General features: G+C 39.3%; 1 non-coding gene across 1 annotated transcript; it reads left to right on the forward strand.

Annotated features, from left to right (window-relative positions):
• The first annotated feature begins 21,370 nt into the window (after positions 1–21,370).
• Positions 21,371–21,442, forward strand: TRNAS-GGA (transfer RNA serine (anticodon GGA)). Its single transcript has one exon. It is a non-coding gene; the product is annotated as a tRNA-Ser (tRNA).
• Positions 21,443–22,013: the final 571 nt, after the last annotated feature.

The following is a 22,013-nucleotide window of genomic DNA, read 5'->3' on the forward strand; positions in this document are numbered from 1 at the left end:
ATGTCCATTGTATCAGTGATGCCATCCAACTGTCTCATCCTCTGTCACCCACTGTATTCCTGCCCTCGATCCTTCCCAGCATCAGAGTCTTCTCAAATGAGTCAGCTCTTTCCATCAGGTACCCAAAGTATTGCAGCTTCAGTTTCAGCATCAGTCCTTCCAGTGAAAACTCAGGGTTGATTTCCTTTAGGATTGACTGGTTTGATCTCCTTGCTATCCAAGGGACTTGCAAGAGTCTTGTCCAGCACCACATTCGAAAGCATCAATTCTACAGGGCTCAGCCTTCTTTATGGTCCAAATCTATATCCATACATGACTACTGGAAAAACCATTGTTTGACCAAACAGATGTTGTCAGCAAAGTGATATTTCTGCCTCTGAATATGCTGTCAGGTGTGTCATAGCTTTCCTTCCAAGGAGCAGATGTCTTTTAATTTCATGGCTGTCACTGTCCACAGTGGTGACTGCAGTGGAGCCCAAGAAAATAAAACCTGTCACTGTTTCTACTTTTTCCCCATCTATTTACCAGGAAGGGTTGGAACTGGATGCCACGAGCTTAGTTTTTTGAATGCTGAATTTTAAAAGTTAAGTTCTTAAAATTCCTGTTTTTGATTTGGTAGAGTTCTTTATATAATTTTGGGATTTCCCTGGTGGTTCAGATGGTAAAGCATCTGTCTACAATGCAAGAGACCCGGGTTTGATCCCTGGGTTGGGAAGATCCTCTGGAGAAGGAAATGGCAATCCACTCCAGGACTATTGCCTGGAAAATCCCATGGACAGAGGAGCCTGGTAGGCTACAGTCCATGGGGTCGCAAAGAGTCGGACACAACTGAGCGACTTCACTTTCTTTTCTTTCTTTCTTTATATAATTTGGTTACTAGACACTAGTAACCAGCTGAACTAATTCAAATCCTAAAAGATGATGCTGTGAAAGTACTGCACTCATTATGCCAGCAAATATGGAAAACTCGGCAGTGGCCACAGGACTGGAAAAGGTCAGTTTTCATTTCAAGCCCAAAGAAAAGCAATGCCAAAGAATATTCAAATTACCATACAATTGCACTTATTTCACACGCTAGCAAGACAGTTCTTCAAGCTAGGCTTCAGCAGTATGTGAACCGAAAACTTCCAAACATATAAGCTGGATTTAGAAAAGGCAAAGGAACTAGAGATCAAATTGCCAACATTTGATAGAGCATAGAAAAAGCAAGAGAATACCACCCCCCCCCAAAAAAAAACCAACAAACACATTTACTTCTGCTTCATTGATGACACTAAATCCTTTGACTATGTGGATCACAACCAACTGTGGAATATTCTTAAAGAGATGGGATTACCAGACCACATTAATTGCCTCCTGAGAAACCTGTATGCAGGAAAAGAAGCAACAGTTAAAACTGGACATGGAACAACAGACTGGTTCAAAATTGGGAAAGGAGTATGTCAAGGCTATTTATTGTTACCCTGCACATTTAATGAATATGCAGAATCATATGAAATGCTGGGCTAGATGACTCACAAGCTGGAATCAAGATTGCAGGGAGAAATATCAACAACCTCAAATATGTAGATGATACTACTTTAATGACAGAAAGTGAAGAGAAACTAAAGAGCCTCTTGATGAAGGTGAAAGAGGAGAGTAAAAAAGCTAGCTTAAAACTCAACATTCAAGAAACGAAGATTACGGTATCTGTTCCTATCACTTCATGGCAAACAGATGGGGGAAAAGTAGAAACAGTGTCAGATTCATTTTCTTGGGCTCAAAAATCAAATAAGTCAATCCTAAAGGAAATCATGGCTTCCCTCATAGCTCAGTTGGTAAAGAACCCACCTGTGATGCAGGAGACCCCGGTTCTATTCCTGGGTCAGGAAGATCCGCTGGAGAAGGGATAGGCTACCCACTCCAGTATTCTTGGGCTTCCCTTGTGGCTCAGCTGGTAACGAATCCACCTGTAATGCAGGAGACCTGGGTTTGATCCCTGGGTTGGGAAGATCCCCTCGAGAAGGGAAAAGCTACCCACTCCAGTATTCTGGCCTGGAGAATTCCATGGACTATGCAGTCCATGGGGACATAAAGAGTTGGACATGATTGAGCGACTTTCACTTTTAACGGTAATCAACCCTGAATATTCATTGGAAGGACTGATGCTAAAGCTGAAATTCCAATACTTTGGCAACCGGATGCAAAGAGCTGATTCATTGGAAAAGACTCTGATGCTGGGAAAGATTGAGAGCAAGAAGAGGAGGAGACAACAGAGGATGAGAGGGTTGGATTGCACTACTGACTCAATGGACATGAGTTTGAGCAAACTCGGGGAGATAGTGAAGAACAGGACAGCCTGCTGTGCTGCAGTTTATAGGGTCACAAAGAGTCAGACATGACTTAGCAACTGAACAGCAACACAAAAGGCCCTTATTAGACATACAACTTCCAAATATTTTCTCCCATGTTTGAGTTGCCTTTTGAACTTTCTTCACAGCATCCTTTGATGTAAAATATTTCAAAATTTAGTGAACTTTAATTTCTCTCTTTTTCTTTTATTGCCTGTGTTTTTTATACAATATATAAGAAATTACTTCCTGATCCTATCTCAGGAAGATTTATTTCTAGATTTCCTTCTAATAGTATCACAGTAATAGTACCTGAATTTATAGCTCTGATCCATCTTGAGTTAATTTTTGTATATGGTGAGAATTATGGGTAAAAGTTCTACTTTTTCATGTGGTTATCCAGCTGTCACAAGACAATTTGTTGAAAGGAATATTGTTTTGCATTTTAACTTTCTGAGAAAAAATCAATCAGAAATCAGGAAAAAGACTTGTCAAAACTCAATTGATTAACCAAGAGTGTAGTATTGGCAAAGAAATACATAAATGAAACAGAATGGAGAGACTAGAAATTGTTGTTGTTCAGTCCATCAGTCATGTCTGACTCTGTGACCCCATGGACTGTGCCTCCCTGTCCCTCACTATCTCCCGGAGTTTACCCAAGTTCATGTTCATTGAGTCAGTGATGGATCTAACCTTCTCATCCTCTGTGTCTCTTTCTCCTCTTGACTTCAATATTTCCCAGCATCAGGGTTTTTTTCCAATAAATCAGCTCTTTGTATCAGGTGGCCAAAGTATTGAAGCTTCAGCTTCAACATTAGTCCTTCCAATGAATACTCAGGGTTGATTTCCTTTAAAACTGTCTGGTTTGATCTTCTTGCTGTCAAAGGGACTCTCAAGAGTCTTCTCAGCACCATGGTTCAAAATTCTGCATCAAATGAGTATACTACCCAAAGCAATCTATAGATTCAATGCAATCCCTATCAAGCTACCAAAAGTATTTTTCTGAGAACTAGAACAAATAATTTCACAATTTGTATGGAAATACAAAAAACCTCGAATAGCCAAAGCAATCTTGAGAAACAAGAATGGAACTGGAGGAATCAACTTGCCTGACTTCAGGCTCTACTACAAAGCCACAGTCATCAAGACAGTATGGTACTGGCACAAAGACAGAAATATAGATCAACGGAACAAAATAGAAAGCCCAGAGATAAATCCACATACCTATGGACACCTTATCTTTGACAAAGGAAGCAAGAATATACAATGGAGAAAAGACAATCTCTTTAACAAGTGGTGCTGGGAAAACTGGTCAACCACTTGCAAAACAATGAAACTAGAACACTTTCTAACACAATACACAAAAATAAACTCAAAATGGATTAAAGATCTAAACGTAAGACCAGAAACTATAAAACTCCTAGAGGAAGACATAGGTAAAACACTCTGACACAAACCACAGCAGGATCCTCTATGACCCGCCTCCCAGAATATTGGAAATAAAAGCAAAAATAAACAAATGTGGCCTAGTTAAAATTAAAAGCTTCTGCACAACCAAGGAAACTATAAGCAAGGTGAAAAGACAGCCTTCTGAATGGGAGAAAATAATAGCAAACAAAGCAACGGACAAAGAATTAATCTCAAAAATATACAAGCAACTCCTGCAGCTCAATTCCAGAAAAATAAAAGACCCAATCAAAAAGTGGGCCAAAGAACCAAACAGATATTTCTCCAAAGAAGACATACAGATGGCTAACCAACACATGAAAAGATGCTCAACATCACTCATTATCAGAGAAATGCAAATCAAAACCACAATGAGGTACCATTTCACGCCAGTCAGAATGGCTGCTATCTAAAAGTCTACAAGTAATAAATGCTGGAGAGGGTGTGGAGAAAAGGGAACCCTCTTACACTGTTGGTGGGAATGCAAACTAGTACAGCCACTATGGAGAACAGTGTGGAGATTCCTTTAAAAACTGGAAATAGAACTGCCTTATGACCCAGCAATCCCACTGCTGGGCACACACACTGAGGAAACCAGAATTGAGAGAGACACATGTACCCCAACGTTCATCACAGCACTGTTTATAGTAGCCAGGACATGGAAGCAACCTGGATGTCCATCGGCAGATGAATGGATGAGAAAGCTGTGGTACGTATACACAATGGAATATTACTTAGCCATTAGAAAGAATACATTTGAATCAATTCTAATGAGGTAGATGAAACTGGAGCCTATTATACAGAGTGAAGTAAGCCATAAGGAAAAACACCAATACAGTATACTAACGCATATATATGGAATTTAGAAAGAAGGTAATGATAACCCTGTATGCAAGACAGCAAAAGAGACACAGATGTATTGAACAGTCTTTTGGACTCTGTGGGAGAGGGGGAGGGTGAATGGATATGGGAGAATGGCATTGAAACACGTAAAATATCATGTGTGAAATGAATTGCCAGCCCAGGTTTGATGCATGATACAGGGTGCTTGGGGCTGGCACACTGGGATGACCCAGAGGGATGGGATGGGGAGGGAAGTGAGAGGGGGGTTCAGGATAGGGAACACATGTACACTCATGGTGGATTCAAGTCAATGTATGGCAAAATCAATACAATATTGTAAAGTAAAATAAATAAATTAATTAATTTAAAAAATTCTGCATCAATTGTTCGGCATTCAGCCTTCTTTATAGTCCAATTCTCACAACCATACATGACTACTGGAAAAACCATTGCTTTGACTATAAGGACCTTTCTCAGCAAAATGATGCCTCTGCTTTTTAATATGTTATCTAGGTTTGTCATAGCTTTTCTTCCAAGGAGCGAGAGTCTTTTAATTTTATGCAGCTCAGAAATAGTCCTCCATAAATACAGTTGACTTGTCTTTGTCAAAGAAGCAAAGGCAATGCAATGGGTAAAAGATAGTTCTCTCAACAAACAGTGCTGGAACAACTGGACATCTACATGCAAAAACAATCTAGACACAGACCTTATAACCTTCTAAAAGATGAACTCAAAATGAATCACAGATCTAAGTGTAAAAGGTAAAACTGTAAAACTTCTAAAAGATAACATAGGAAAAAACATAAATGACCCTGGGTATGGTGATGGCTTTGTAGATGAAATATCAAAGCCTTGACCCATGAAAGAAAGATGGTAACGATAACCATGTATGCGAGAGCAAAAGAGACACAGATGTATAGAACAGTCTTTTGGACTCTGTGGGAGAGGGTGAGGGTGGGATGATTTGGGAGAATGGCATTGAAACATGTATAATACCATATAAGAAACAAATCACCAGTCTAGGTTCGATGCAGGATACAGGATGCTACGGGTTGGTGCACTGGGATGACCCAGAGAGATGGTATGGGGAGGGCGGTGGGAAGGGGGTTCAGGATTGGGAACACGTATACACCTGTGGCAGATTCATGTTGATGTATGGCAAAACCAATACAGTATTGTAAAGTAAAATTAAAAAAAAAAAGAAAAGAAATAAAGGACAAACTGGGCTTCATTAAAATTAAAAATTCAGTTCTGTGAAAGATATCAAGAGAATGAGACACAAGCCACAGACTTGGAGAAAGATTTGCCAAAGATCCATCTGATAAAGGACTGTTATCCAATATATATAAAAAACATTTAAATCTCAATGATAAGAAAGCAAACACCCCTAAAATGGTCACACTGCCCAAAACCATCTACACAGTTAATGTGATCTCTATCAATTACCCATGACTTTTTTCACAGAACTAGCACAAATCATCCAAAAATTTATATGGAACCACAAAAGAAAGAGAATTGCCAAAGTAATTCTGAGGGAAAAGACTAAAGATGGAAGCATAACCCTCCCGGACTTGAGACTACTACAAAGTTAGAGTAATCAAAACAACATGGTATTGCCACAAATATAGACAAGCAGATCAATGGAACAGACTGAAGAGCTCAGAAGTAAATTCATACAGTTCACTTTAGTCGCTCATTCGTGTCCGACCTTTGCGACCCCATGAATCGCAGCATGCCAGGCCTCCGTGGAGGCCTCCATCACCAACTCTCAGAGATTACTCAAACTCATGTCCATCGAGTCGGTGATGCCATCCAGCCATCTCATCCTCTATCATCCCCTTCTCCTCCTGCTCCCAATCCCTCCCAGCATCAGGGTCTTTTCCAGTGAGTTAACTCTTCGCATAAGGTGGCCAAAATATTGGAGTTTCAGCTGTAGCATCAGTCCTTCCAATGAACACCCAGGACTGATGTCCTTTAGGACGCACTTGTTGATTCTCCTTGCAGTCCAAGGGACTCTCAAGAGTCTTCTCCAACACCACAGTTCAAAAGCATCAATTCTTCGGCACTCAGCTTTCTTCACAGGCCAACTCTCACATCCATACATGACCACTGGAAAAACCATAGCCTTGACTAGACAGACCTTTGTTGGCAAAGTAATGTCTCTGCTTTTCAATATGCTGTCTAGGTTGGTCATAACTTTCCTTCCAAGGACTAAAGGTCTTTTAATATCATGGCTGCAATCAACATCTGCAGTGATTTTGGAGCCCAGAAAGATAAAGTCAGGCACTGTTTCCACTGTTTCCCCATCTATTTGCCATGAAGTGATGGGACCAGGTGCCATGATCTTCGTTTTCTGAATGTTGAGCTTTAAGCCAACTTTTTCACTCTCCTCCTTCACTTTCATCAAGAGGCTTTTTAGTTCCTCTTCACTTTCTGCCATAAGGGTGGTGTCATCTGCATATCTGAGGTTAATGATATTTCTCCTGACAATCTTGATTTCAGCTTGTGCTTCCTCCAGCCCAGCATTTCTCATGATGTACTCTGCATAGAAGTTAAATAAGCAAGGTGACAATATACAGCCTTGACACAACTCCTTTTCCTATTTGGAACCAGTCTGTCGTTCCATGTCCAGTTCTAACTGTTGCTTCCTGACCTGCATAGCGATTTCTCAAGAGGCAGGTCAGGTGGTCTGGTATTCCCATGTCTTTCAGAATTTTCCACAGTTTATTGTGATCCACACAGTCAAAGGCTTTGGCATAGTCAATAAAGCAGAAATAGATGTTTTTCTGGAACTCTCTTGCTTTTTCCATGATCCAGGGGATGTTGGTAATTTGATCTCTGGTTCCTCTGCCTTTTCTAAAACCAGCTTGAATATCTGGAAGTTCACATATTGCTGAAGCCTGGCTTGGAGAATTTTGAGTACTACTTTACTAGCGTGTGAGATGAGTATGGGTAGCAAATAACCACGTGAAAAGATACTTCAAATCATGCATATCATCAGAGAAATTCAAATAAAAAAACAATGAGATACCATTACACTTCTAATACAATGGCTACAATGTAGAACATTGAGAACAACAAATGCTGGCCAGATGTGGAGCATTTCAAAATGCTCCAAAATTGCTACAACTTTTTTGGAAGATGACAATTGTAGTTTCTTACAAAACTCAATTCAGGGGATCTGGTGCACAGGCTCAGTGCTTGTGGCACACAAGCTCAACAGCCTCCTGGCATGTGGAATCTTCCCAGAGCAGGGTTCGAACCTATCCCCTACGCTGGCAGGCGGACTCTTAACCACTGGACTACCAGGGAAACCCTAGAAATTTTTAACATTTTCATTCCATAAGATTTTCATTTCCTTGCTTACTTTTTCATTCATGAAGCTACACCAAATAATTTAGCACCTAATATTATCTTCACTAATTAAAAATACTTGTAGCCTACCATGATTCACAGACCTTATCTCCTGCTCTTAATCTTCGCTGACAAATACGTATCAAAGGAATATAAAGAGCTTCTCCACAACTCCACCTCCAGACTTTAGCTTGCTGCTGCTACTGCTGCTAAGTTGCTCCAGTCGTGTCTGACTCTGTGTGACCCCACAGACGGCAGCCCACCAGGCTCCGCCGTCCCTGGGATTCTCCAGGCAAGAACACTGGAGTGGCTTGCCATTTCCTTCTCCAATGCATGAAAGTGAAAAGTGAAAGTGAAGTCGCTCAGTCGTGTCCGACCCTTAGCGACCCCATGGACTGCAGCCTACCAGGCTCCTCTGTCCATGGGAGTTTCCAGGCAAGAGTACTGGAGTGGATTGCCATTGCCTTCTTTAGACTTTAGCTTACTCTTCTGTAAAGCGTCCTGCCCCAGAAGGACTGATTTCTCGCAGGCATCCCTGATGGTGTCTGTGTACAGAATTCAAAGAGGAAGTACACATACAATATTCATTTTACTATAGTAAAGGAATATTTTCTGTACCGTTATATGTGAGCTCTTCAACTAAATTAGCAAGAAACTAATCTCAAAGTTTCTTTCTAAATATCCTAGACTTCTTCCCTGCAAAAAGTAGCAGGCAGGATTAGGGTGACAAATGACCATCCAACATACAACTTAAGCACAGAGAGTTTAAATGTTTTATCCCCATTTATCACAAACATATAAAATAGATACTATAACTCTCATATTTACAATAAGAAAATTGTGGATTATGCAGTTTGAATATTGAGTCCAGGTGACTCAGTGATGCATGGGGTTTGTACTTGGATCCTTCAACTGCAGTGCTCTTTCTACTGAGTCAGACTGAAGGAGATGATTAAGAGAAAATACCAATGGGAAAAAACTCTGAATTTTAAAAAAGGCTATAATATCTCAAAGTATCTCTAAAATATCCCCAAGCATCTCTGATGTACAATCAAATTTTTACCATAATTTAAGGCATTGCTTCATTCAGTCTTAACTTCACTCCCCACCTTTCACTCTCTCCTGCTCCAAAGAGTAAGTTTCAGACATCTAATGCACAGTGTAGTGATTACAGTCAACAGTACTCTGTTATAAACTTCATTGCTCTTATTACAAAGAAAAAAAAAAGAATTAATTACCATGATAGATGTGTTAGGTAACACTACAGCGGTAATCATAAGGAAATATGTAAATGATCAAATCAACACATTGTACACCCTAAATATGTGTCATGTTATATGTCAATTATCTCCATTAAAAACAAACAAAACCCCATATATTTGCACCCTCTCCTCAAGACAAGCTTCCCCAAAACCTGGCTACACATGAAACTCCTCTGGGAGCTTTTACACCGTTCTACTCCACAGGTCTACTCCTGTAACAATTGATTCACAATTCTGATTACCAGGTTAATGCGTTATTTTTACCATTTCCAAGGTAACTGTAATATGCCAACAGTTTTGAAAACGTTTGAGAGCTTATGTCCTTAATTATCTAATTACCATTCCCAGACTCTTCTTTTCCTGCTTGATTCTCTTTACTTTGTTCAACTCACGTGTTTGGAAAGCTTTCGCCTCTCTTCTCTATCTTAGGATCTCTAACCCATATTTCTGGGTACATGAGATCAAGTTGTCCCCAAGCCTCCTACTGAGGGAAGATTAATGGAGGGTTACTTGTGAGGCATCTCTCCTGACCTACTTTACAGCTTCCAGTGAGGACACAGAATAGCTCTGTGTCTTATCTGTCCTAGGACATCAATCTTACCCCATCAAACTCTTCACCAGCAGAACAATAAAAGAGACTGAGCTGGAAGGAGATGGCTGACGAGGCAGGTGAGCAAGACAGCCACAGTCTCCAGAGCCGCTGACATCACTCCCCGTTATCTCGCTGCCAGGTAGGTCAGGTGGGGAATCTAGGAAGGTGTGGGTATCCCGGCATGTACCACTCCCAGGAGGACTGCTCCAGGCTAGTCTTTCCAGAAATAACTGTTTCTATTTTCTGAGGAAAATAACTGAGACCCAAACGTGCATTGGTACTACAGGCAACCAGGCTGGCTGATAGAAAAGCTGAGAGAGTAATCAGTTCTTTCCATTTTGTCAACAGTGTTATTTTCCTGGGCTCTCTTAAATGTCTCTGGGTAAGCCTTCCAACAATGACACCATGTTTTATTGAATCATAGGGTTGTGGGAAAGCAAAAGGAACAGTCATCTAGGTGGGAGCAATGTCTTTAGCAGAAATTGGCTTAAGATTCTATCTAAAGTGACATGCACAACTGTTACAGATACTCCTGAAGGTGTCTTCCACAGACTTGATAACATCATGTCCTTCTCATCATGGATCAACATTATTTTCATCATTGGCTTGGCATTTCATCTTTATTCTGGTGAGTATATTTTTTACTTCTGGATGAAGCAGTTCAAGCATCATAGAAGATGCAGGAAACAACTACTATTACACAGGAATGGAGGAACTTGCTGTGCTGGGTATGTAATACTTAAACTGGCAAATGAAATGAGACATGTCACAAGTATCTTTTTAAAAATTGCATCCGTGGATTGGTTTCTCATTTCCCCCTTTAGAAAGGTAGAGACAGAAGGGATGGTTAGAATGAGCAATAGAATTTAGGTGTTTGATAATTTATGACTAAAGATATTCACCTAATTTTCCCCCTTTTTGGAGGTCAGGTTTCTAAATTCAGAGTGTGGGGGGTAATACTGTCCTCCAGATCCCAAATTTCCCAACAATCCAATTCATTGTTTGCCAGCTCTGAGTGCACTAAAGTCAAGATTTTGTGTAAGGAGAGAACTAATTGATCCCTCTGCTGACAACTTATCTTCCTTTAAACAGAGGCAGCCCATCAATTTCAAAGTACAGTAACTGTGAAACTCGAGCTAAGTGTGAAAGGATTAAGTAGTAATTAACTTATTCATATTAAGTGACTTCATACAGACATATTAGGGACTTCCCTATAGCTCAGATGATAAAGAATCTGCCTGTAATGCAGGAGACCTGCGTTCAATCCCTGTGTCAGGAAGGTCCCCTGGAGAAGGAAATGGAAATCCACTCCAGTATTCTTGCCTGGAGAATCCCATGGACAGAGGAGCCTGGTGGACTGCAGTCCATGGGGTCACAGAGAGTTGGACACAACTAAGTGACACACACACACACACACACACACACACACAACAAGCTGTTTTCTCTGACAACAATGTGTCATGACAAATATGAAAAAAAATAGTATCTCCAAAAGATTAAACTGTACTTAGTCATTTTTCACTGGAGAAGGCAATGGCACCTCACTCCAGTACTCTTGCCTGGAAAATCCCACGGATGGAGGAGCCTGGTGGGCTGCGGTCCATGGGGACTTGAAGAATCGGATATGACTGAGTGACTTCACTTTCACTTTTCACTTTCATGCATTGGAGAAGACAATGGCAACCCACTCCAGTGTTCTTGTCTGGAGAATCCCAGGGACGGCAGAGCCTGGTGGGCTGCCATCTATGGGGTCGCACAGAGTCGGACACGACTGGAGCGACGCAGCAGCAGCAGCAGCAGCAGCAGCAGCACTCATTTTTCAGATTAAGATGAATTTAGAATTCTGTTTCTAGATTTCAAGTTCTTTTGTGAAATTATTTTTTTGATACTGCCACAAAAGTCTCACCTCATTATGTGAGACGTTTTTGAGTATGCAACTTACATAGTATTTTGCTAGTAAAAGATGCTGTGTGCTTAGTCACTCAGTCATGCCTGACTGTTTGCAGCCCCATGGACTATAGCCCACCAGGCTCCTTGGTCCATGGGGATTCTCCAGGCAAGAATACTGGAGTGAGTTGTCATGCCCTCCTCCAGGGGATCTTCCCAAACCAGGGATTGAACTCAAGTCTCCTGCATTGCAGGCAGATTCTTTACCATCTGAGCTACCAGGGAAGCCCAAAAGATGTAGGTACTTCCCATTAAAGATACTGTTTTCCCTCTTCTTCTTCTTTTTAATTTTTCTTTTGTCTATTGGTTACAGAAACTGCTTTTGCACCTTCTGGAGAAATTCACAAAAGGGCAAGTTCACAGCAATTAATTTGGGAAATGAAAAAAAAATTATTTTACCTGTAAAATTTTAATAGCAAATTTCACCAAAAAAGTGTACAACATACTCCTTCAAAAAGTAGCAGGCTGTTATTACTCCACCAAGTTCAAGAAATAGTATCTTGCCAGTCACATAAAACTGTTTGCCTTTTCATACAAAGTAAAATTATCACATTATTCAAAATTATTGGGAATAAACCTTATTATACACAGATATCTGAAAAGTGGTTTTAATGTAGAATTGATGATCCTAGCAAACAAGAAGATCAAAAAAAATTTTTCTGCTTCAGTTCAATTCAGTCACTCACTCGTGTCTGACTCTTTGCGACCCGATGAATGCAGCACACCAGGCTTCCCTGTCCATCACCAACTTCTGGAGCCTACCCAAACCCATGTCCATCAAGTCGGTGATGCCATCCAGCCATCTCACCCTCTGTCGTCCCCTTCTCCGCCTGCCCCCAGTCCTTCCCAGCATCAGGGTCTTTTCCAATGAGTCAACTCTTTGCATGAGGTGGCCAAAATATTGGGGTGGCAGCTTCAACATCAGTCCTTCCAATGAACACCCAGGACTGATCTCCTTTAGGATGGACTGATTGGATCTCCTTGCAGTCCAAGGGACTCGCAAGAGTCTTCTCCAACACCACAGTTCAAAAGCATCAATTCTTCAGCTCTCAGCTTTCTTCACAGTCCAACTCTCACATCCATACATGACTACTGGAAAAACCATAGCCTTGACTAGACAGACCTTTGTTGGCAAAGTAATGTCTGCTTTTGAATATGCTATTTAGGTTGGTCATAACTTTCCTTCCAAAGAGTAAGCGTCTTTTAATTTTCTACTTAGACGAATATAAACTAACTTTTACATTGTCACAGGGTCAAATATATAGAGTTGAAGAAAATCTACTATACTTCTAAAGATCTAAAAAATTTAAGGTGTTTAAGACATTCAGAAAGCAGGCAATGTAAGAAATCATACATTGTTTATTTATGTGTATTACCTACAGAGCCATTACTCACCAAATTACATATATATGTATATGGCTAAATATACATATACAAACACTCATATATATGAATACATACATATATGGTGATAATTTAAACTATCGGATTACATAGTAGTAAAACTATTGAGAAAAAGGAGACTCGTAACACATTCACTTTTATAATTTTTTGTGGTATGAGATAATGGGGAAAATCTTACCCAAGTATGAGGTGAAATAGAGGCATAGTGATTAAATTATAAAACAAGTTTATTCAGCTATTTGTATTTTTTTAAAACATAATGCAGGGGTAGTAAAAATACATCAATATATATATTTATATCTAATCGGACTGTTGATACTTGATGTTTATTTTTAGCCTCAATACAGAAAATATTTATTGGATTTTGATGCATATCATGTTGTATTGAGTAAAGAATATTTGATTCAAAAAGTTCATCATCTGAAAAATTTTATGTTGTCTGTTTATATTCAACAGCCAGATTGTAACGAGTATGTGGATCAACCAGATATTTGCACAAAAGAAGTAGATCCAGTCTGTGCAACCGATGGCCAAACATACAGCAATAAATGCATTTTCTGCACTAAAAAGCTGTAAGAGCACAGACTCAATATCGCCTCTTCCAAAATAATGAACAAACAATCAGAAAGTAATAGGAACATCCATGTCTCTGATAGTCAAGGCACAATATACATGGAAAACAATTGTTCTTTCTTGTGAAAGCCACAGAAACACACTGGTACCTTTCCCTGAAGTCATATTCCTAAAAGTAGTTTTATTTGACCTTGAAGTATATCCCTGCTGGATATTACCCACAAGCATAAACCAATTACATTAATTTGATTTAATTACTATCACCGACTGTTGGCAATCTGGTCACCAATATAAAGTAATTCTTAACTTCAGAGGCTGAAGTTAAGCTCCAAGCTACAGAGAGCATAACTGAGCAAGAAATGCTATCAACTTCAGAAACTTTAATCCATCACAATTGGCAATTTATATCAGGAAAGAGCTCCTCTGATGGTCCACTTTGTCCTCTGAACTTCATGACAAGACTCCAAACTTTCCTCAGAGAGTAGGGCAGTCTAGGACACTTCTGCCCAACCTCCCTGCCTGCCTCCTTCCCCCTGAGGGAATTCCCGGTTTGAAGGTTCAGCCAGTCATCCTACTTCCTGCCTCCTTTTCTCTCACTGGTGTTTCCTCTCACTGAATCCCCAGACGGGCTTCTATTTCTAGAAACCAGGAAAACAGTCTCTAACTCTCCTCCTGAGGTCTGGGTAGTTTCCTGGGTTGAGTCAGGAGGGAGCACGTAGGAAGAGTCAAATAGCCCCAGGGGATCAGAAGGACCTGTGCAGGGTAGGGAGGATGGGAGGGGCCCCTGCTGCTTGTGGAAGGGAGCATAGCCCTCCTAGCTCTCTCTCAGTCAGATTCTCCTCATGGAGAAGCACTTAGTGCAATACTTAGGTAATTTAAAATATTTTTCAAAAATAACTTTCCTCTCTTTTTCTTTCTTTACAGAAAAAATAGTGGAAGTATTGGTTTTAGTCATTGGGGTTGCTGCTGACTCTGCCTCAGCTACACATTCCTATGGCTTTTATTGCAATCCTATTTTGCTATGGATTCTACAATCAATTAGTCTCCTCAGTCAAGGCTTTAAATTCTTAGATGACCAGACTAAGCCTTCAGTAGTACACAAAACAGAATATACATTGTTGGAGAATTTTTCAACTCTAAGAACCCCTCAATGAAGGATTTGCATTTTCTTTCTTCAATTATACATTGATAGTTGAAAACCTATCTTAATTGTGTGTTTGAGAATAGAAAATCTAATGGGATTTGTAATCATGAATATTGAATATTTCAATCAATAAAATGTTAAATAGCATTCACTTTATTAAAATACCCTTTCTTGTTTTTTTGGTTGCATTACTGGATTATAGCACACAAATACTTCTGGTAACTATCATTAAGGAAATAGTCTCAAAAGTCAATAAAAATCCATTACTTGGGAGTTTATTAAAAGTACAGACAGCTGGACTTCTCTTTATTCTAAAAGGTCAAACCCTTTAGAAGAGCAATCTGGGGGCTTGAATTCTCACAAATACTCCACATCAATCTTCTGATCAAAAATGTTAACCAGGACAGACTTAAATTATAAAACAAAAGACATATCTATTAACCTAACTGAATGAAGTGCAAAGACTATTCAAAGACATTATATGATTTCTGAAGTTTGGGAGAAAAAAATTGTTATTTTCTCTCTCATAAAGCATCAAGAGACAGTTCAGTGATCCTGGCAGGCCAGGAAACTCTGCTTTTACTGATCTAGGATATTCATTTGTAGTCCAAGTCTGATGCTCTACTATTTCTCTTTACCTCTCAACCAACAAGAAACTGAGTGAAATCTGATCAGTCAAAACCTCATTTAAAGCTTGGTTATAATGGCAATAATGCAGACTACTAGAAAGCAAGTTTCAAACTGCTACATATGTGGTATCAGACCTGCTCTCCCCTTCAGTAAACATTTTTACCCCTAAGAGATAATCTAAATGGGAGTTACTTTCATTTACCTTCCTTAGTATTAATTCTTAATCAAAGTATCCATTAAAGCATACAAATATGGAGCCACATTATGAAAATGCATTCAACTACTTTCATGGCCTTTTTTTTCATTATAAAAACATGGTTCAGTGAATGCTGGTAAATTCATGCATGCATTCTTTTACTTTGCAAGAACACTTTAAAAATTTAATTGAATACTGATTTACAATATTCTGTTAGCTTCAGGTGTACAGTAAAGTGATTCAGCTATATATGTATGTATACATATATGTATGTGCGTAAGCACATATGTATATATATGCATGTGTGCACAGGTGTGCACTCGCACACACACATACATGTACTCTTTTTCAGATTCTTTCCATTCTAGACTATTACACATTAAGTATAGTTCCCCATGCTATATGGTAGGTCTTTGTTGCTTACCTATTTTATACACAGTAAGGATTATGCTATGCTTAGTTGCTCAGTTGTTTCTGACTTTGCAACCCCAAAGACTGTAGCCTGGCAGGCTCCTCCGTCTATGGGGATTCTCCAGGCAAGAATACTGGAGTGCATTGCCATGTCCTCCTCCAGGGGATCTTCCCAACCCAGAGATTGAACTCAGGTCTCCCGCATTGCAGGCAGATTCTTTAATGTCTGAGTCACCAGGGAAGCCCCTATATAGTACTGTGTATTTGTTAATCCCAAACTCTTTCATTTATCCCTCCTGACTTTCCCCATTGGCTAACCATAAATTTGTTTTTTACATCTGTCAGTATATTTCTGTTTTGGAAATGAGTTCATTTATATTATTTTGTTTTAGATTCTACATATAAGCAACATCAGGCTTACTCCAATTAGTATGACAATCTTTAGGTCCGTCGTTTTGCTTCAGATGTTATTTATTTCACTCTTTTTTAATGGCTGAATAATTTTCCATTGTGTGTGTCTATGTACGTGTATATATACCACATCTTCTTTATCCGTTCATCTGCTGATATCCGTTCATCTTCCATGTTTTTGGCTATTGTAAGTAGTGTGGCTGTCACACAGAGTCGGACACGACTGAAGTGACTTAACAGCAGCAGCAATCACTGAGTGCATGTATTCGAATTAGAGTTTTCCATGGATGTATGCCCAGGAGAGGGAATCTTGGATCATATGGCATCTCTATTTTTAGTTTTCTAAGGAATGTCATACTATTCTCCATAATGGTTGTAGCAATTTACATTCCCACCAACAGTGCCCCTTTTTTTTCACACCCTCTCCAGCATTTGTTATTTGTAGACATTTTGATGATTGCCATTCTGACTGCTATGAGGTGGTACCTCATTGTAGTTTTGATTCACATTTCTCTATAATTATTGATGTTGAGTAACTTTTCATTTCCTGTTGGCCATCTGTATGGTTTCTCTGGAGAAATTTCTAGTTGGGGCATCTGCTAATTTTTTGATTGAGTTGTTTTTGATATTAAGCTGTATGAGCTGTTTATATATTTTGGAAATTAATTGCCTCTTGGTCATGTGGTTTGCAATATTTTCTTTCATTCTGCAGGTTTTATGTTTTGTTTATGGTTTCCTTTGCTGTGCAAAGTCTTTTAAGTTTAATTAGGTTCCATTTGTTTATTTTTGTTTTTATTTCCATTACTCTATAAGATGGATCCAAAAAGATACTTTTGAGATTTACATTGAAGAGTGTTCTGCCTATTTTTCCTTCTAGGAGTTTTATAGTATCCTATCTTACATGAAAAGATGCTTACTCCTTGGAAGGAAAGTTATGACCAACCTAGACAGCATATTAAAAAGCAGAGACGTTACTTTGCCAACAAAGGTCTGTCTAGTCAAGGCTATGGTTTTTCCAGTGGTCATGTAAGGATGTGAGAATTGGACTGTGAAGAAGGCTGAGTGCCAAAGAATTGATGCTTTCGAACTGTGGTGTTGGAGAAGACTCTTGAGAGCCCCTTGGACTGCAAGGAGATCTAACCAGTCCATCCTAAAGGAGATCAGTCCTAGGTGTTCATTGGAAGGACTGATGCTGAAGCTGAAACTCCAATACTTTGGCCACCTCATGCAAAGAGTTGACTCATTGGAAAAGACCCCGCTGGGAGGGATTGGGAGCAGGAAGAGAAGGGAACGACAGAGGATGAGATGGCTGGATGGCATCACCAACTCAATGGACATGGGTTTGGGTAAACTCCAGGAGTTGTTGATAGACAGGGAGGCCTGGTGTGCTGCGATGCATGGGGTCTCAAATAGTCGGACACGACTGAGTGACTGAACTGAACTGATCTTACAATTAAGTCTTTAATCCATTTTGATTTTAGTTTTGTATATGGAGTTAGAAAATGTTCTTATTTTATTCTTTTATATGCTGCTGTCCAGTTTTCCAAGAATCACTTATAGAAGAGACTGTCTTTTCTCCATTGTATGTTCTTGCCTCCTTTGTTATAGATTAATTAACCGCAGGTGTATGGATTTATTTCTGGGATTCTATCCTGTTTCATTGAGCTGTATTTCTGTTTTTGTTCTAATACCATACTGTTTTGATTTCCATAGCTTTGTAGTATAGACTGAAGTCAGGGAGTCTGATTCTTCCAACTCTATTTTTCTTTCTCATGATTGCTTTGGCTATTCAGGACTTCAAAGGAAAATGCTGTGGGGATTTCTTCTACCAATGTCAGACCCCCATCTAGGAAATCTTCAGTGGGGCTCAGAACTTTCTCTCTGTAGAAGAACTGTGATATCATACTTCTCCACTTTGTAAGTGGCCTACTGCTGGGTATGAGATCTGATTATACCGTGAGTGTGCTCCTTCTATCACCTAGTGGTGGTTTCTTCTTTATGTCTTTGGATGTAGAGTATCTGCAGATATTTGTATGTCCTCCTGCAGGTGTATACTTGGGAAAATGAAACTCTGCAAATCATCTAATAATGTGTGTAGCTTTTTGTCCTAAAACACATAGCTGGTGTGTTTGCTCTTGGAGCTCCAAGGCATCAGGGGGCACAGGGCAGGAACTAAAACAGATTTAGTCAACCTTCTGCAGCAGCTTCCCTCTCATTTCAGACACTGGGCTCTTTTTACTCGAGAGCAGAAAATGATAATGACTCAGCTTTCTTTGACTTCTTTTTTTTTTAATATAATTGTGGAATCTTTCAGACTACACTTTTGTCTAAGATCAAGGGAGGTGTTTTATCTATAAAGTGAAAAGACACAGGCCACCCAGTGTTCACCCAAAGTAAATGCAGCACTATTTACAACAGCCATGGAAGCAACTAAATGTCCATTGAAAGATGAGTGGATAAAGAAGATATAGTATATATCAGGAGCTTCCCTGGTAGCTCAGATGGTGGAACGTTTGCCTGCAAGGTGGGAGACCTGGGTGCAATCCCTGGGTTGGGAAGAACCCCTGGAGAAGGAAATGGCAACCCACTTCAGTATTCTTGCCTGGAAAATCCCATGGGCAGAGGAACCTGGCGGGCTACAGTCTATGGGGTTGCAAAGAGTTGGACCTGATTGAGTGACTAACACTAACGCTGTCTGTTTTGGTAGGTTCCAGTCTTTTTTACTGATGGTTGTTCAACAGTTAGTTGTGATTTCAGTGTGCCTATGACAGGGATTGCACTCAAGGTTCCACTCTACCATCTTGCCTCCCATTTCCCTATAATTATTGTAATTAATTTTTCTTTTTGCTTTTATTCAATATATTATTAACAAGAAACCCTACTATGTGTCAGACCCTGTATAATGATAGGGAAAAGGTGGTGGTAAGCAAAAGCAAATAATGTAACTGGTCTCTAGGAAGGTTTAGTGTATTGATGGAAGTTAGTATCCATAAGTGAATGGAAATTCTACCAGATTGCATGACTGTTTTCCACATGAGCTTTGTGAATCAGCTTCTTACATTCCACATCATATGGAGTTCTTCAAAGATCATGTTGGATAGACATCAGATCCATAGTTGATCCATAATTTAAGTAAGACACTAGAAATTTAACAATATCTAAAATCTGACATTTGGTAAAGAAAACAGAGCTTTTGAAATTGAGAAAAAATTCATAAAATTTTAATTGTCCCATTTTAAAGCAAATTATCTGTTTTTAAAGTATATGTTTATTCACAATTTTGTGCAACTATCACCACTATCTGATTACAGAACATTTCCATCATCTCACTCATTCCAAGTAAAAACAAACAAATCAACTCAGGAATTTTTCCAATACCCCATCTATAATTCCTGGCAACCACTAAACTATACCTGGTCTCTCTGCCTATTTTGGACATTACATATCAATGGAATCACATAATACGTGTGATTTTCATATAAATGGAATATATAGGTCTATATCTATATAGCAATACCTTATTTTATTGCATTTTGCTTTATTGTGCTTCACGGATACTGTTTTCAACAAATTGAGGGTCTGTGGCAACCCCATGTGAACAAGTGTATCAGTGCCATTTTCCCAACAGCTTTGCTCACTTTATGTCCCTGTGTCACATTTCAGTAATCTTGCAATGGTTCACACTTTTTCATTATTGTTATATTTGCTATATTGATCTGCAATAAGTGGTCTTTGATGTACTATGATGACTCTTTGAAGAATCAGATAATTTTTAAGCAATAAAGAATTTGTAAATTAAGGAATGTACATTTTTTAAGACACGATGCTACTCCACATTTAGCAACATTACAGTGTAACATAATTTTTATATGAACTGGGAAAGCAAAATTTAATATCAGTCACTTTACTGAAATATTTTTTTCATTGGTGGTCTGGAATCAAACCAACAATATCTTCAAAGTATACCAGTATATCTATACATTTATAAGGTAGATTGTCTTTTGCGAATACTTCCTTTCAATTAGCATAAGATTTTCAAGGTTCATCCACGTTGTAGCATGCTATCACATTTCTTTGCTTTTCATGACTAAATATTCCATCTTGTAGATACATCACATTTATTTTATCCACTTATCTGTGGATTATATCTCCTTGTTGGCTATAATGAAGAATGCAGCTATTAACATTCTTATACAAGTATTGGTGTGATCATACATTTTCACATCTCTATACATACATAAGAGTAGAATTTCATATAATAACTCAATCTTTAATGTTTTTGGAGGAAATGGTCAAAATTTCCCACAGTGAATGCATCATTTACATTCCCACTAGGGCTGTATGAGGGTTCCATTTCTCCATACTCTCACACAAAGTCACAAATATGCTTTAGTTTTTAAAAATTACATTTATCCTAGAAGTATGTTAGCTGCTCAGTCATGTCTGACTCTTTGCAACCCCGTGGACTGGGGCCTGCCAGGTTCCTCTGTCCATGGAATTCTCTAAGCAAGAATACTGGAGTGGGTTGCCATTTCCTTCTCCAGGAGATCTTCCTGACCCAAGGATCAAACCAAGTCCCCCACATTGCAAGAAGATTCTTTACCATTTGAGCCACCAGGGAAGCCCTACATTTATCCTAGTGGGTGTAAACTAGTATTTCATTGTGGCTTGATTTACATTTCCCTCATGAGTAACTATTAACATTTTTTTCAGGTGCTCATTGGCCATTTGCACAAGTTCTCTGGAGAAAATCTATTCAAATTCTTTGCCTCTTTAAAAAAATTAGGTTCTTTTTGATTTGGTAGTGTTCTTTATATAATATGGACTTCCCTGGTGGCTCAGAGGTTAAAGCATCTGCCTGGAATGCAGGAGACCCGGGTTCGATCCCTGGGTTGGGAAGATCCCCTGGAGAAGGAACTGGCAACCTAGGTTAGGTCCTTTGTTGTTGTTCTTTAGTCTCTAAGTCATGTCCAACTCTTTGAGACCCCATGGATTGCAGCATGCCAGGCTTCCCTATCCTTCGCTGTCTGCCAGAGTTTGCTCAAACTCACATGCATTGAGTTGGTGATGCCATCCAACCATCTCAATCCTCTGTTTTCCCCTTCTCCTCTTGCTCTCAGTCTTTCCCAATGTCAAGGTCCTTTCCAGTGAGTCATCTGTTCACATCAGGTGGCCAAAGTATTGCTTCAGCATCAGTCCCTCCAATGATATTCAGGGTTGATTTCCTGAGGATTGACTGGTATTTAATCTTCTGTTGTCCAAGGAACTCTCAAGAGTCTTCTCCAGCACCACAGTTCAAAAGCATCAATTCTTTGGAGCTCACCCTTCTATATGGTCCAACTCTCACATCCATACTGGAAAAACCATAGCTTTGACTTTACAGACTTTTGTAGGAAAAGTGATTTCTCTGCTTTTGAATATGCTCTCTAGGTTTGTCATAGCTTTTCTTCCAAGGATCAAGTGTCTTTTA

This window comes from Capricornis sumatraensis, chromosome 9 (genome assembly GCF_032405125.1).
Source record: "Capricornis sumatraensis isolate serow.1 chromosome 9, serow.2, whole genome shotgun sequence".
Lineage (NCBI taxonomy): Eukaryota > Metazoa > Chordata > Mammalia > Artiodactyla > Bovidae > Capricornis > Capricornis sumatraensis.